The sequence below is a fragment of the Somniosus microcephalus genome, chromosome 7, assembly GCF_052327205.1.
Source record: "Somniosus microcephalus isolate GS21.2 chromosome 7, FLI_Smic_1.0, whole genome shotgun sequence".
NCBI classification, from domain to species: domain Eukaryota; kingdom Metazoa; phylum Chordata; class Chondrichthyes; order Squaliformes; family Somniosidae; genus Somniosus; species Somniosus microcephalus.
In genome coordinates this window covers 139,385,555-139,398,219 of record NC_140993.1, presented here as the reverse complement: position 1 = coordinate 139,398,219, position 12,665 = coordinate 139,385,555, and positions in this window count along the sequence as shown.

Here is a 12,665-nt window from a genome sequence, read left to right as displayed (position 1 = left end):
GAAGCCTGTTGCCTATGCCTCCAGGTCTATGACTGATACTGAGTGTCGATATGCCCAGATTGAAAAGGAATGTCTAGGCTTGGTAGTTGGACTAGAAAAGTTTCATGGCTACATATATGGACTTCCCACCTTCACAGTTGAGACAGACCACAGCCCTCTGGTTGCCATCATAAAAAAAAAACCTGAATGAGATGTCTCCAAGGATTCAACGACTCATGATGAAGCTGCAAAGATATGACTTTGAACTGATCTACACACCAGGCAAATACATAGTGTTAGCAGATGCACTATCCCGAGCACCCACAATGAGTCATGTGAGCTCTACTGAAGAAGACGTGGATGTTCATGTGAGTATGGTCACTGCTGCGCTGCCCGTGTCAGACACAAAATCAAAGCAAATAGCAGAAGAAACAGTAAAAGATACAGTATTACAAACAGTAATAGAGAACATTCATCATGGTTGGCCAAAAGGTTCCTGTCCAAAATATTTTCACACAAGGTCAGAATTGAGTGTCGCAAGTGGACTATTACTAAAACAGAACAGAATAGTCATTCCACAGGCTCTACGTCAAGACATGCTCAAAAGGATTCATGAGGGACACCTCGGAATTGAAAAATGCAAAAGGAGAGCAAGAGACACTGTTTATTGGCCTGGCATAAATAAGGACATTGAGAACATGATAGGCAAATGTGAGACATGTCAGAAACACCAAAACAAACAAGCAAAGGAACCAATGATAGTAGCTGACATACCAACAGCAGCATGGCAAAAGGTTGGTATGGACCTTTTTCATTTAAATGGTAAAGACTATCTAATAGTGATTGACTACTATTCTAACTATCCTGAGATGGCGCTGCTCTCAAGCACCACAGCAAGCAGTGTCATAATGCATGTGAAATCCATCTTCGCCAGACATGGAATTCCCAGGATTGCCATTAGCGACAATGGTCCGTGCTTCAACTGTAAGGAGTGGCAACAGTTTGCAGCACATTATGACTTTCAGCACATCACATCCAGTCCTTTGTATGCTCAGTCAAATGGTAAGGCAGAGAAAGGTGTTCAAGTTCTCAAGCAGCTACTGAAGAAAGCGACAGAAAGCAAGTCTGATCCTTATCTCGCCCTGCTGAGCTATCGAGCCTCACCTTTAGACTGTGGTTCTTCACCTGCTGAACTACTAATGGGTCGCAAGTTGCGCACCACGCTACCCTGCTGTGCAAAAGAACAGCAAATTGAGGAACTGAGACAGAGACTTCAACTGTTAAAGCTGAAACAGAAATCATACTATGACAAGTCATCCAAAACTCTAAAACCATTGACAAGGGATGATGTTGTCAGGATTGAGGATCCAGATGCATGGAACAGGAAAGCTACAGTTCTTGAGGAAGTAGGACCAAGGTCATACACTGTTAGAACTGAGGAAGGACAGATTCTCAGGAGGAACCGCCGTTCCCTCCTAAAAACACAAGAGACTATTCAAGACCAGATTGATGACAATGCCGCAACTGCATCTTGTCATTCACCGCCAGAACAATCTCATGAAGACACATCAGACTTACCCGTGTTGAGAAGATCCACACGTGAAGTAAAAGAGCCTGATAGACTTAATCTTTGAGTACAATGTAAAGCTTTGAAAATGTGTTGACTGTTTTGAAAATGTTTATGTTTATAGAGCACTAACAAAAGTGTTACTGATATTATCTTTATTGTTTTCTTGAAAGTTGATTGATATTGATTTTGTTAAACCTCAAAGAAAGGGGGATGTAATGATCAATAACATGTCATTCTATAGTGGACACTAGGTGGAGCCGTAGAGCTGTATATAAGACTACACTACCCAGCTGTATATATATTAAGACTACATTACCCATGAGGCACTAGGCTACCCACAAGGCAGCAGTCAAGATGGAAGCCTCTACAGATACTGTACCTAGTCCACATGTGCTCAATAAAAATGTCTAGCAAAAGCTAGCTGTGTTCATAATAAGAATGTCTATTTATTAATGAACATAAGAAACTCCATGAGAGACCTTGTCAACTAAGCCATGATGCTGCGTGTGATGAATGATGTTGCGGCTTCCATTGCAGCACAGGCAGAAGCGACCCAATGTCTCAGTGCTACAGCGGAAGCGCAGACTGCTCTCCTGCAGGCTCATCTTGCTGCCACGCAAACTCAGACTTCTGCCATCGTGGCTGGGTTTATGTGTGTTGAAAGGGGCTTGCAGGGTGTCGCAGCAGTCTAGCAATCTGTCCTCCAACAGATTGCTAGGACTGCTGAGGTGCTGCCCCGGGGGAGTGGCAGTGGGTCTGTGGAGCAAGAACCTGCTGTCCTCTCTCAGGATGACAGTATTCCTACTCCCACCACTGCCACTCCGCCATTGCGCTTGCTGCTGCCTGTCTGACAGCCAGCCCAGACTGCTGCCGCCCATGCGATGATGGTGCAGTTTACCGCGGGTCTTCTAGGTTCACAGATAGTTGAGGTCATCCTGCAAGGCCATCTGTAGTCTCCTCCACGGAAAGTCAGCAGCCTTCCACCAACCGTGCTGCAGCTATTGGGGGAGCACTGCATAGGAGCAATAGAGTCGGAAAAGGCACATGAACAACAGGCACTAAGAGATTGCACAAGGGTGATTGGTACATATTGTAATATTGATTGGATTGTGATAAATTCATTAATTTTATTTGGAATGTTTGTTTTGTGGTGGCTCTCATTTCATCTTTTTGCCCAGGAGGACGCTGTGATGTTCCGTGACAGAGGGATGGTATAATAGGGATGTGGTGAGCACCTGGGATCTGGGGTTTCATTCACTGGAATCGGAGTCTGTTGAGGCGTTCACGGACAGCCTATGTGGAATGGGGATCTGCTGCCTGCCTCCTCCTTCCTCCTTGTCCTTGTCCTCTTCCTCTTCCTTCTCCTCCTCCTCTCCCTCCTCCTCCTCCTGAGGTAGTCCCACAATCCCTGGTGGCAAGGTCTGTGCCCTCAGGATGGCCAAGTTGTGAAGCATGTAGCAGAACACCACAAAATGCAAATACTGGAGGGCTCCTCCTGAGCGGTCAAGGGAGAGGAACCATTGCTTCAGCAGCCTGATGATGTGCTCGCTGACGTTCCTGGTGGCAGCATGGCTATCATTATATGAGTGCTGGGTACGAGGGGTGGGGTTGCGGAGGGGAGTCAGCCATATGTAGAGCAGATAGCCCTTGTCTCCGATCAGCCACCCTTGGGTTTGACATGGTGGCTGGAAGCTACAGATGGCTGGTGACTGGACTGATGCAGGGTGAAGGCATCATGACTGCTGCCAGGATAGCAGGCATTGACCATCATGATGCGCTGCACGTGGTCGCATGCCAACTGCACATTAAGTAAGTGGTAGCCTTTGTGGTTACAGAACATCTCAGGATTGGTATGCGGCGCCCGCAAAGCCACATGGGTGCAGTCGATGGCACTCTGCACTATGGGGAAGCGCACTATCCTGGCAAAGCCACATGCATGCTGGTCCTGCTTCTCTCTGTTCAGAAAGAAGACAACGTAGTCCCTTCTACTAGTGTAGAGAGCCTCTGTGACCTCCCAGATGCAGCGATGGATGGTGAACTGGGAGAGGTTAGCTATGTCTCCTGCTACAGACTGGAAGGATCTGCTGGCGAAGAAATTGAGGGCCACGGTGACCTTGAGGGCTATTGGGAGAGCCATGGACCCCTGTCTCAGGCTGCAGGTCTGATTGCAGGAAGTGGCAGAGTTCTGTAACCACCTCCTTGGTGAAGCTGAGCCTCCTAATACACTGCGCCTCGCTTAAGTGGAGGTAAGAGAAGTGCTCTTGGAAGATCCTAGGTGGGTAAGGAATCCTGTTGAGAGCCCTCCTGGCCCTCCTCCTCCTCCCTCTGCGTGTATCTTCTCTTCTTCGCTGCCTCCTCTCCCTCTCCTGAAGATACTCGAGCGCGAGGGGGGCTGCCAGTGGAGCCCCCATCACTGTGACCAAGTGTTGTGAGCAGAAACCTTTAAATAAGAATGAAGGTCTTCTCCACTTGCACCAACACTCCTTGTCACCTTACAAATTGAAACAAGTTTAGAAAGCTGCGAGGCCTAGAAATTCATTGTAGCCACTTTTGGGGCGGTAAAGTCGGGCGGCCGCTAAAGTTTGCGCCCGGCGCAAAATCGAGGCCACTTCTCCGATATTCATTAGCTTCGCCCTAAGAGTTTGCTCGAGCGCTAAAACTGGCGCTGCACGCCTCTCTTTAGGCGCTAAGCCGGAGGTGCTGAGCGAGAGCGCCGAGGCCGGGCGCAGCGCAGGTGCGGCCATCTCGTGATTGACAGCAGACACCCTGGCGCCGGCCAGCTCTTAAGGGGGAAGGGTCGACTTGGTCTGCTGCCACGCCCTGGATAGTGGAGCCCTCCAGCTAGGCCTGAACACTGCTGCTGGACCCAAATAGCGCCTGAAGCCATGCAGAAGGCCCGTGAACGAGCGCAGCACTTCTCAGAGCTTGATCTGAGTGTGCTGGTTGGTGGTGTGGAGAAGAGGCGTCATATTTTGTACCCGGACAATGGCAGAAAGGCGCCGGTCCGCGTCTACCGGAGAGCCTGGAGGCATGTCGCCAGCAAGGTGTCAGCCAACAGCGAGGTCCCCAGGACCGGTGTCCAATGCCGCAAAAAGTTTAATGACCTCACTCGGATTGTCAGGGTGAGTACCCTTTCCAGTGTCCTCCTCATCCTTGCATGTGCACCTCACATTATGGGCAAAGGGACCTGAAAGCCCTAATGGCCAGCCCTCATCCAGCAGCTATGGGACAGACATGAACATCAATTGCACATTCTGCACTTAACACACTGGCCAAGTTATTCCACCATGGGAGGCAGTGCACACAAGATCAGGGCTACACACTGGCCAGGCTATTCCACCATGGGAGGCAGTGCACACAAGATCAGGGCGACACACTGGCCAGGCTATTCCACCATGGGAGGCAGCGCACACAAGATCAGGGCTACACACTGTACTTAGAGGCCGTCCTTTCTCTTGCAAGCCATGCTGGCCAATAATAAGAAGAGCCGGACTGCGACCGGGGGAGGCCGACCCCAGATCCAGCCGCTCACTGAGCTGCAACATCGCGTGGAGCGCATCATGGGTGGCCGGGTGATTGGCCCCGTTGCATGTGGAGATGCCGGCCCTGTTCTGGGCACCAATGGTAAGGACATCACCTTTTGGACCTCTCTCGTCCCACTTGCGCATCAGATCTACATCCTTTGCCACTGTCCGACCAATGCGCTGAATGCCACCACTCATGCATCCCTTGCTGACGCCCTCTCCTCACTCTAAAGCTACTCTCGTGCCTTCCTGCTTTCAGATGGTGAGGAGGAGGTCTCTGAACTTGCCAGTGACAGCCCCTCAGAAGAGGAGGAGGAGGAGGAGCAAGAGGAAGGCGGCCCATCAGGGGAACCCTCAGCCGCGGCAACCCATGCGAATCTAGGGGACACGTCTTCCCTGGAGGGGAGCGTGGCGGAAGTGTCGGAGGGGAGGGGAGCTCATGGGACCTGCGGCATGCAGAAACGCGGGAGGGGGGTGGAAGCTCAGCGGCCTTCTCCCCAGAGGGGGGAAGGGTCGGAGGGGAGTCCAATTGCTGGGCCCAGCGGCATCCAGCAATGCAGGAAGGGTCGGCCAGCTCGGCGGCCTTCTCCCCAGAGGGAGAGTCCGGCCTCCAGTCCGGAGATGGTCTTCGCCGAGGAGATGGAATGCCTCGAGGACTTGTCCGCGGACTCGGAGCGCCGGCACACGGAGCTCATGGGGGTAGTGGCACGGTTGCCTGAGGCCATCGAGTCCCTCTCTCGGAGTGTGACCGACGTCGGGGCCTCACAGGCCATCAGTTTGGCGGAATTCGGGGCAGAGCAGGCAGCGAGTCGGGCGGCATTCGGGGCAGCTCAGGCAGCGAGTGGGCAGCTGATCAGTGGTGCCGTGCAGTCACTGGGTGCTCTGATGAGGTCACTGAACAGGTCAACACGGGCACTCACTGCTGCCACACTCGCTGTGTCAGCCAGGCATCGCCAGGGCACCCGGCGCGCTGCAGCAGCACAGCGGTCTGTCCCTCGGCAGATTGGTGCGCATGCTGCAGTGCTGGCCCGGGCGAGTGCCAGTGTCTCAGGTGACCAGCGAGCGCCTGCCATCCGCCAGCTTGCCCCCATTCCTCCAGCCGCCACTGCCACTCCCCCAGTGGAGCTGCCAGGAGCTGCTGCAGCGACTGATGCTGGCCAGCCACAGCTGCAGCATTCAACAGCCGCCCGCTCGACGGCCAGACCTCGACTAGGCCGACCCCCAAGGGCATCTGCCGTCACGACATGTGCCCCTCTGGAGCCTGCCCCCAGCCTTGCAGCAGCCAATGGCCTTACTTTGAGGAGGAGCAGCAGGGCGGGCAGGGGCCACACAAAGATGGCCAAGGCATCGCCCTAGCGGGCCAAAAAGTCGAATGTGTGGCCAGTTGTGTTTGTTTTTTGAGGCCGAGAATTGGATGTTTGTTTTTTGAGGCCGAGAATTGGATGTTCGTTTTTTGAAGGCCGAGAATTGGATGTTTGTTTTTTGAAGGCCGAGGATGTGACGTTTGTTTTTTACGAAGGCCGAGGATGACGGCCATTTTAGTTGCACTGTTTTGTTAATCCTCTCCAGGTTGTGGGAGCGAGTAATGTGTTTGAGTGTTTTTTGGGGGTTTCGTCTGTTTTTGGCTTTCATGTGGGAAGGGCCCTGAGTTTGTACAATAAAGCATTTTATTTATTAACATTGTCCATGTTTGATCTTTGAAGTGTTTGTTGCCTTAACCGGCTGAGGGCTTGCGGAGCGGCTGCAATCATGTTCTTTCATTGGCACAAGCCATTCCCTGACAGGGGGCCTAGAAGTGATGTTCAATAAGCCGCCGACGGGCGGCCCTTGGACCTTGTGCCTCCCTCCTGGGCTGGTACTCCTCGTCCTCCTCCTCCTCATGCTCCTCTTGCTCCTCCTCCTGAGGTGGTGGTCCAACGTGAGGTGGCAGTGCCTGAGTCCTGCGGATAGCCAGGTTGTGCAGCATGCAGCAAACGACGACGAATTGGGAGACTCGCTCCTGCGAATACTGGAGGGCTCCCCCGGAGCGATCGAGACAGCGGAACCGTTGCTTGAGGACGCCGATTGTTTGTTCTTTGATGTTCCTAGTCACTTGATGGCTCTCGTTGTATGCCTCTTCAGCAGGGGTCGTGGGCGCGCGGAGCGGGGTCATGAACCAGGTACACAAAGGATAGCCTTTGTCTCCGATAAGCCATCCTCTTGGGTGAGGCTGTGCCTGCAACATGTCAGCCACAGTTGTCTGTCGCAGGATAAAGGCATCGTGGCTGCTGCCTGGAAAGCGGGCATTGACAGCTAGGATGCGCTGCCTGTGGTCACACACCAGCTGTACATTGAGGGAATGGTAGCCCTTCCGGTTGCGGTAATCCTCGGCATGCTCCAGAGGTGCCCGCAAAGCCACATGCGTGCAGTCAATGGCGCCCTGCACCATGGGGAAGCCCGCTATTCTTGCAAATCCCACTGCACGCTGCTGCTGCTTGTCCAGGGTCATGGGGAAGGAGATGAATTGATGTCTCCTTCTGAAAAGGGCTTCGGTCACCTGGCGGATGCAGCAATGCACGGCTAACTGGGAGATGTTAGCGATGTCCCCAGCAGCGGATTGGAAGGAGCCGGTGGCATAGAAGTTGAGAGCCACCGTCACCTTCACTGCCACCGACAGAGACGTCCTGCGCATCAGCTGTGGCTGCAGATCTCTCTGAAGCAGCTGGCAGATGTCTGCAACCACCTCCCTTCTGAATCGCAGCCTCCTAACACACATCGCAGCAGACATGGTCAGATAGGAGGACTGCTGGCGGTATACCCTGGGTGGGTAAGGCCTCAGTTGGCGACGCCTGTTGCCCCCTCTGTGTCTAGCCAGGGCTGCCACTCTCTCACGGCGTCTGTAAGCCCTTCTGGCATAAGGCTGAAAGTCAGCGTTGGCACCCAATGCAGCCCCCATTATATGCTGGCAAACACTGAGCTCTCAATGAAGGCAAAGATAATTGGTAAGCTCTGGCCTGAGCCAAAAATACCTGTCCTAGTGTTGGTCCAAACCAGTAAGCTCTCCTCCTTGGTCTCTCTCCAAAAAACCGTTGCACAAGAGTGAATGCTGCAAAATGGCTGGCCTTTATAGTGCAGGGTAAGTGCCCTTTAATTAGCGCTCCCCGCGGCCCGCCTCGGCTGTGTACCGTTCCACTTCACAGTCGTTAGGGCTGCCCGGCACACAATGGGCCGGCGCGAGTGAAGTTCCGGTTCGGGGCGCACAAAGGGCGTTGCACGACGAAATGACGTCATGATCTGCGCGCGCAGCAGGGCGCGTGCTAAGACCTTGCGCCGGCGCTAAATGTGTACTGAAGTTGGTGCGAGGCGCAGATCGCGCTGCGCCCGGGCGCTAAGCGCCTAGCGCTCGAGATCTACTCCTACTACAACGTACACTGCAGCAACTTACCAAGCTACTTTGACAGCACCTCCCAGCCCATGAACCCTACCATAAAGGACAACAGCAACAATATCATGGAAATATCATCATCCACAAGTTTCCCTCCAAGTCACACACCATCCTGACTTGGCCATGTATTGCCATCCTTCATCATTGCTAGGTCAAAATCCTAGAATTCCCCAGTAAACACCATTGTGGGGGTACCATCACTACAAGGACTGCAGAAGTCATGGAGAAGGCCTACCACCACCTTCCCAAGTTAACTAGGAATGGACAATAAATGCCTCCTTGCAATAATGCCCAATCCAGTGAACAAATAATAAAAAGTGATAATAATGCTGTCTTCAGGATATTTACAGATAATAGGTATCCTCTCCAGTTATCAGATACTCCAGTATTGGAAAACCCTTTTCTTCAATATTCCTTCAAAATACAGCACTCATCATGTATTACAGCACAGACAAACATGAATAAATTCAATAAGCTCCACAAAAAAATTGCAATAATTTATACCATGAAAAAATTAGTCTTTTTTTAAACATTTTAAATAAATGTTATTTTTGTTGTTGACAAAAAGTTAGGAGTCATGATACTGATGTAAGTTTGATTTATTATTGCCTTGATACCTTAGCATTTCTTACAGAAGCAAATGTCCTGTGTTTCATTTTCTCCAAAGTTTAACCTTTCTTTCATATTGGCCTTTGTTTTCAGGAAATATTAAATAACTACAACTACATATGCTGATCATGTGATTCCAAAAAAGTGTAAATGTCATTAGTGGCCTTCTCCAATTAAACAAAAATAAATGTCACGAGGCTAGAAATTACTGCTTGTGATATCTGCACTTGTTTTATATAATAATACAAAAAACAGAATTTAGTTTTTTTTTAGTATAACTGGTTGAATATATTCACATATGTGCAGTAAAATATGATGGGGTAGAAATTGCTTTGAGTGCATTTTTGTGCTCACAATGGACCTCTCGCTCGGAGCTGCGCCTGATCACATGGCCCAAAAGAAGACCCCAAATTCAAGCAACTCATTAATTAAAATAATATAGGTGGACTGCTAACGTTACTTGAGCTGTTGATTGGCAGCTCACCAGATGGGGGGCATCAATTCCTCATGTTCCTGATGCGATTTGAAGGCACCCTCCACCTCTTAAAAGAGAGATGCACTTTGGCTGCAACCAACTATCCGTGGACAACGGCAGGCACAGAAGAAGCTGCAAGGACTTCCTGGTTTTCGGACATGACGGGCTAAAAATTGGGCTCCTTTGCGCCTCCCCTTAGCGCCTCCGGCAGCGGTAAAACGTTGCACCCGGAGATTGTGACGTCATTGCCGTGCGCAGTGCCCTGGATGAACAATGACAGGTAGAGGAGGCGGCTTTCAGTCGGGTGTCCCCTAGAGGAGCGCTATTTAAAGGCGTCCACTTCCGGTGTAGTTTTCATCGGCCAACAATGCTGTGTTGTTAGTTTCACACAGGCAAAGAGGCCTTTTGACCGATTTGCACGTTTTGCATTTAGCGAGTGTTCTGGCACATAAATGAGTTTCATTGAGGGGAAATTTGAAAGTGCAATATTTGTATCCTTTCATGGGGGCTGTACTGGCACTGGACCTCGCCCTCTAGCATCAACATTGGAGGCAACTGAGGCACAGAGAAAGAGTGCAAAATGTGGCCAGAGGTCGGAGGGCCAACAGGGCTTTCAACAGGAGGTCGAACCTGTTGTGTATGTACCTTTAAGGGAATAACTGGTCTTAGACTGCAGTACCGGCAGTGACCACCCCTGTATAAAAGGCCCTAGCAGGCTTCTGTAGTTTCAGTTTCAAGCTGCCTCTTGTTCAGTAAAGTACCTGTTAAACTGTTCTCCCGAAGTCCGTGTATTATTGAGGCAGGACTTTACAGTGGCGACGAGTAAGTTCGAACTCACCTGCAGTGTGGCATCATCTCACGGGGGTCTCGCCTGAAAGGAAGGTCCTGGAAGATCGTAGTCTGAGCAACGGGCGTCGACCGAGGGCAACCGCCCAAAGAATCCATCGGCGTTTGGAGAATTGCGGGAGAGACTCTGGTTCCAGCGAATCGTGCTGGTAGCAGGTAGCGCGCTGACACTTCCGGACTGCGGCGGGCTCAAGCTCGATCGAGCGGCTCTACAAATCGGGCCGCGCAGCGTCGCCGGGAAAAGAAAACAAGAGAGAGAGGGTGGAGCGCACAGGGCGCGGTCGGTGCTCGAGAACAGGACAGCGGAGAGAAACTAAACGGGGGGGAAGGAAAGCGAGACGCGCCGAAGCCGCGGGTCGCTGCCATTACCCCGTAGAACGCTAGGAGCAGCGTGGCAGTAAGGGGAAGAAGCAAAAATGCGGGAGGCGCCATTTTATCCCGTTGGGGAAGAAGCAAAAGCACGGGAGGCGCCATTTTAATCCATTGGGGAAGAAGCAAAAGTGCGGGAGGCGCCATTTTAAATCGCCCAAGATGCCGAAAAGTGGCAGTATCACTGCTTTCGACAACGAGGTAGAAGACTGGACCACGTATGTGGAAAGAGTTGAAGTGTACTGCAAGGCAAATGAGGTGGCTGATGGAAAGAGGGCATCGGTATTATTAAATCTGATGGGTGCGAATACGTACGTCCTATTGCGGAATTTAATTACCCCAGCTAAGCCAATGGAGAAAAGTTTTGAGGAGATTGTTAATATCTTACAGGAACACCTAAGCCCTACACAACTGCTGATAGCAGAAAGATTCAAGTTCCATAAAAGAAACCAGCACAAAGATGAGAGCAATGCTGACTATCTTACGGAACTACGCAAGTTATCGAACACTGCCAGTTCGGAGTAGGACTGGCAGACACCTTACGGGATAAGTTTGTCTGCGGGCTCCAGAGTGAAGGAACCCAGAAACGACTACTTTCAAAAAAGGACCTGACGCTAGAACAGGCTTTCAGCGTGGCAGTATCCTACGAAGCAGCAGCACGGGGAGCTGCGGAAATACAACAGAAACCACAAGAATACAGCGCTAACGAAATGGCATATGGAGCCGAAAAGTGCTATCGCTGTGGCAGAACAACGCATGAGCAGAAGGACTGCTGGTTTAAAGACAAAATATGCAGGCAATGCGGGAAAATGGGACATATAGCAAGAGTCTGCAGGTTGGGAAAGAAGACCAACACGACAAGAACTACTAAGGAACAGTACAGGAAAGTAAAGAAACTGACAGATAGTAGTTCAGAAGATCAGGAGAGTGATAAGGACTCCGGGAGCAGGCGACTAAGTTGTTTAAAGTTACACAACGTGATCGCAAAAGAAGATCACCGAACCATTTGGGTCACCCTCATGATAGCAGGGTCCCCAGTGAAGATGGAATTGGACACAGGATCAGCCCTAACTGTCATGAATCGACGAAACTATGAGCGGCTATTCTCACACATACCCTTAAAGGACACGTCCATTGTATTGAAGACATACGCGGGGCAAAAGGTCTACCCCAGAGGAAAAATAAGGGTGCCAGTTGAATATAACGGAAAGGAAACACGGAAACTATACATGTATATACTACGAGATGGAGGACCACCATTATTGGGATGTGAATGGATCCGAAAAATACAATTGGATTGGCATTCCATTCTGGCACTAACGGTGACTGACAAAAAAGATGATGACGTCGCACCTGGACGTCTGTCACAAATTCTATCTGACGCGGAAGAGGTGTTCCAACAAGGACTTGGGACTCTAAAAGGAGTAAAGGCAACCATAAAGATTGAGGATAACGTAACCCCAAAATTTTTCAAGGCCAGACCAGTGCCATACACGATACGCCCAGCTGTGGAAGCTGAACTGGAGACTTTGGAGCGTTCGGGGGTGCTGTCTAAGGTGGACTGGAGCGAGTGGGCCACACCCATCATTCTTTTAATGAAGAAAGCAGCGCGCCTGGGGAGCCAAGGAAGGTTCGCATCTGTGGGGACTTCAAGGTGACTGTGAACCCAGTCCTGCACACAGTACAGTATCCACTTCCGCGGATAGAAGATATTTTTGCCTCACTATCTTGCGGGAAACGTTTTACAAAGATTGACCTGGCTCAAGCGTATCTACAAATGGAGGTGGAAGAAGCATCTAGGAAATACCTCACGATAAACACTCACAAAGGCCTTTACCAGTACAATCGACTGGTATTTGGGGTAGTATC